Source organism: Oreochromis niloticus, unplaced genomic scaffold (genome assembly GCF_001858045.2).
Source record: "Oreochromis niloticus isolate F11D_XX unplaced genomic scaffold, O_niloticus_UMD_NMBU tig00001884_pilon, whole genome shotgun sequence".
Classification (NCBI taxonomy): Eukaryota; Metazoa; Chordata; class Actinopteri; order Cichliformes; family Cichlidae; genus Oreochromis; species Oreochromis niloticus.
Window position 1 is genome coordinate 105,192 of NW_020327493.1, and position 4,868 is coordinate 110,059.

Below are 4,868 nucleotides of genomic sequence, written 5' to 3' on the forward strand. Positions count from 1 at the left end.
CTGCGCACCGTAACCAATGCACCAGTGAAATGTATACGTGTTGCTCCCAATGTTATTGTGAATGTGAATGTTGGCAACAGCAAATAAAATCAAGGTGACACATACAGGGTTCATGTGGTTTATTTTATTAGTGTGGTCCAATGTTTATGTTCACAAGTCATGTAGGTACACTGCATGTTACACAAAGGACAATCTTAGTAGGTTTAGCATTGCTTTCATAAGCACCGTAGCCGGTGTTGTCGTTGTTGTATGTTACACACACATCACAACTCAATTGTGGACACGCTTCAGTGGACCCCATTTCATCTCTGGCGTTCTGGATACCATAACAAAAAGGTGTTCCACTTCAAGTCGTCTTGGTTGGTGTCACACCACAGCAGGCAAGTAGCTTGCTGCGATTCCGTCTCACGGAATACATCACCTAAACGAGGCACCACACTAAAGCGCTCGTCCACCAACTCCCGTAGGTCTTTGTCGATCGCCGCGCTTACAAGTTTCCAGCGATTGTCTTCGAACCGGCAGTCGGTGTGGCGGTCTGCCTCTCCTGGTATCCAGCTGAGCGTGAAGTATTCTTTGTAATCTTCCCACAACTGCTCAGTTAAGCGCTCTATATCCATCATGTCGTCGTCCATCAAAAGGGTCAACGTCCACCCTAAGTCAACGGTGCGATCCACTTGCACGTACCAAGCACGGCAGATGGGAGGCCTGTTCATGCAATATCTCAACCAAAAATGGCACAGCTGAAACCCGTCCGTGATCAGCGTGCCCAGGTCTTCCACCTCCAAAAGCTGTATATACAGCAGTAACGTGTGCAGGTTAGGCTTCTCGTCCGCGGTCATCTTGGTCAGCATTGAGCTCGAGAGCACGTGCCTTTTCATAATTCTGTCTAGGCTGGGGCTGTAGAATCTAGAGAGTTTGTCAATCTTAGAGTCGGGGAACGCCACCCTGGGATGGCGTATGGTGAGTCGATGAGTACCTGGCATTGTAAGAGACGGAATGCATGTAGTACGATGTGTGTGACAGTCTGTGTATATATACCCCACAGGAAACATAAACAACACATTTGACTACGACAGTGACACAAACGTACGAACCATCGAAATGTTACCCTTTGTGATTTTTAGTTTTGTGCTGTCAACTGATCATGCTGTTGTCACAGCTGAGAGTGGTCAAGGGGTTGTGATTCTACCATGTCGATGTTCATACACGAGGACCGCCATTGCGGGTGTGCTGTGGAGGAGAACTGATCTGATGCGTGATGAATATGTTCTTCCGTATCGTGGTAAACAGTACTGCCCAGACTTCCAACACCCATCCTTTAAGCGCCGGGTGATTTGCAAGACAGAGAAATGAACGAGGGAGACCTGTCTTTGTTCTGAAGAATGTGACATCGAACCGTACCCATTATACGGTGTTATTATTGTGTATTGTGTTTTGACCGTGAAATAACAATAAATGAAGGATGAACATACACAGAGTGTCGTTCGTTTTATTGCTTGCATTGTACACAGTTGACATTATGTTCACGATCCATGGAATGACAGCACGGGCTACCATTGTAGAGCAAAGGCTTGTACAGTTTGAACGTCTTATCCCCTGTCATCTCGGTCAGCGTGGAGCTCAAGAGTACATGCGTTCTCAGGCGTGCTCACGGAAAAGCACGTAATATCACAGTACCCCTTCCAGCTACTCCTAGTTTATGTGCGGGTCACTGCATCTCTCACGGCGAGCATGAAACATGGCAACAGTTATCTCCTTTATACTTGTCTTGTCACTGACACTAAGCGGACGCGTCGCTCTGTGTCAGCAGAAGAATGACAAAGGTGGGTGTAAAATGGCCTTGTTACCTCACAACAACACACCAAACAACGAATGCATTGCTGTCCATGGGAGTCTTTACGAGAATGTGAATGTCACCCGCAGGTTCTCCACCCCGTCCGCACGTCAGATTGATTCTCGTGGGCAAGACCGGGTCTGTCAAGAGCGCGTCTGGTAACACTATACTCGGCGATAGCAACGCTTTCAAGGAGGACATGTCACCCGAGTCCGTCACCATTGGCTGTGTGAAGAAGGAGGTGGACAGAGACGGCGCCAAAGTCGTTGTGATCGACACTCCGGGGTTGTTGACACAGCCAAAACACAATACGATGTGAAAAGAAGATCGAGGAGTGTGTCGAACAGTCGGTACCCGGACCGCACGGATTCCTTTTGGTGATCAGCCTAAAGTCTAGGTTCACACAAGAGGAGCGGAGCAGCATAAAGTGGATTCGAGACAACTTCGGAGAAGACGCTTTCACGTACACCTTGGTCTTGTTTACACACGGTGACTTGCTAAAGGGTAAATCGGTGAGAGACTATGTGAAGGAAAGCAAAGAGCTACAAAGAGTGATAAACCAGTGTGGCGGGAGGTATCACACGCTGAGCAACACTCAGAGAGTAAACCAAACCCAAGTGGATACTCTGTTGAGTAAAATAGAGGACATGGTAGAATTCAACGGAGGTGAGCACTACAGCAACGATATGTACAAGGCAGCTCAGAAGAAACTCGAAAGAGACACGGAGCATAAGAGGAAAGAGCAAGACCAAATGCGAAAAGAGCATGAACAGATGATTAAGACAAGGGAATGGTGTAGATTCTTCGGTCTTACGTCTCTGGGATTATTTGGAGCAGGGGCATACTTGTCCTCTTATGTGCTAATGGGGATCGGTGGGGCGCTTGGGTATTCTCAGTTTGATTGTTCTGTGGCCATGTTCAGTTAGGTGGGCTAACTACATTAGTCAGTTGCCATCACACGCTAGATTGTTTTGGTAGAACTGCTTATGAAGACAGTATGCTGAGAATCAGTGTTCTTCACCAAACGGATACACAAGATATCGACCGATATTAGGAGTCTGTTTCTGTCCTTGTTGTGTGGATCATGTGGTATCTGTGCAGTACAATAAAGGTGGAAAACATACTGTTATTGTGTGGTGTTTTACACTGTTACTGTGTGGGTTTTTAGATCGTTCCATTTTTGTCGAAACACAGTCATACACTGAGCTGGGTTTGATTCCTTTATACACCAAATGTCAAAGAAAAACTCCGTACAAGATCACAGTGTATGTTTGTTTATTCACGAATACAGCAGCATGTTGAGGTACATATACAGTTTTACATAACAAGTAAAATAGACTTATCGTGGTGGTGGTTTATACGAAAATATATACACACTGCATACACCAAATGTCAAATGAAAACTCCGTACAAGGTCACAGTGTACGTTTGTTTATTCACGAATACAGCAGCATGTTGAGGTTACATATACAGTTTATATCACAAGTAAAATAGACTTATCGTGGTCGTGGTTTATACAAAATATATAGACACTGTATGAAAAGAGCATGAAATATCCTCTTTGTACCCCCCCCCGTCAGCAACGCCTAGGCATTATGTCCGGTACTTGCTCGGCTAAAAACTCGTCTGGGTAGAGCTGAACGTTTTGAAGCTTGAGCTTTAGCAACTTGACAGCACTCGGAGATATACCCTTTATGTTGAAAATCGGGGTAATGCGTACCCTCAGAGGGTACGGGTTCATCTTGAGCGTGCTCTCCCACTCGTCCTCTCCCCCGAGATCGTCCCCTCCTATCTGCACGTATCGAGACTGTTTGGATATAGACGACAGTGCTTTCTTCTGATACTCTGACAGCCCTTCCGTGTTACACCTGAGTGCTACCACGGCGCTGGCTCCACCGCCAAAGCCAGAGACTTCGACTTTTGCTCCGCTGTCTCTGCAGCGCTAAGCAGCATCGTCTAAGCTGTTCTCAGCGTCCTTGTTGCAGGTAGAGAACACCTCAAACGAGCTGTAATATCCACCAACCTCCACTGAGCTTACGAACCCATATCCCCAAGTGTCCAGGAACTCATCGATGTGTCCTTCTGGTCTCGTTAAGCTCCTCCAGTGATACGCGGAGCATGGTGCTGGGTTCATAGGACGAGAAGGTGCGCTGCCCACTTGGCATGATATGACGATGACGAGACTGAAACTCTGTTACTCGAAGCTACCGTCCTCTCCATCGACCTCTCCACGGCATCGTCTTACTGAACGTCACTTCGCCGAGGCCGTTACACCAGCAAAGACCCGACGCTCTACGTGACCAGAGCTAGAGTCCTTGGTGCTATGCGATTGCTTGGTCTGCGACCGGTCAGCTGATGCTCTCTTGTATTCTCTGCTACCTCTCAGACACCGGATGGCCTGTGAACTTGACACGCGGGCACCGTGAACTCGTTTTGTTGCCTGCACCTATGCAAGAACCCCGAGAGCGCTACGGCCTCCAAGTTCCCCAGTCCTTTGCTTGTCACAGCGTAGCCAGCGGAAAGGTGTACACGGAGATGGTCGGTCACAGTGTTTATCAGCAACCGGTCCGCTATGTACAGAGTTCCAACTATAAGTGTGCTCGATAGGGTCACAGCTATAACAGCATACAATACGATATTCAGTCGAACCCCCGCTATCCTCCTCTCACCGACCCTACGTACTTGGTCGTCCTCACTGGGCAGTCCTGTGCAATTGGGCTTGTCCAAGACGACAATCTCATCACGCGAGACAGCGGGCACGGCAGCCTCTCTAGCCGGTCTACTCAGCCTTCCAACTAACCCTATGATACAGTCATTAGCAGCCGATAGTCCTACCCGACATTCATGGCCACCGTGTGCACACACACGTCGTAGCTCACTCCGGTTTCTGAACGCTAGGCCAAATATCAGCGACAGTCCAAGCAGGACACACACAGCCGAGACAATCCCCTCGTTTCTTGTCCTCGCGTCAGAGTCCGCAGACAGAGGGTCCTCGGTAATGGAGGACTCGTCCCTTGAATGCACGTGATACACG

The 4,868-nt window shown here is 48.2% G+C and overlaps 1 pseudogene; it reads left to right on the plus strand.

The window, feature by feature from the left end:
• The first annotated feature begins 1,738 nt into the window (after positions 1 to 1,738).
• On the plus strand, positions 1,739 to 2,760 carry LOC109200559 (GTPase IMAP family member 7-like; annotated as a pseudogene).
• Positions 2,761 to 4,868: the final 2,108 nt, after the last annotated feature.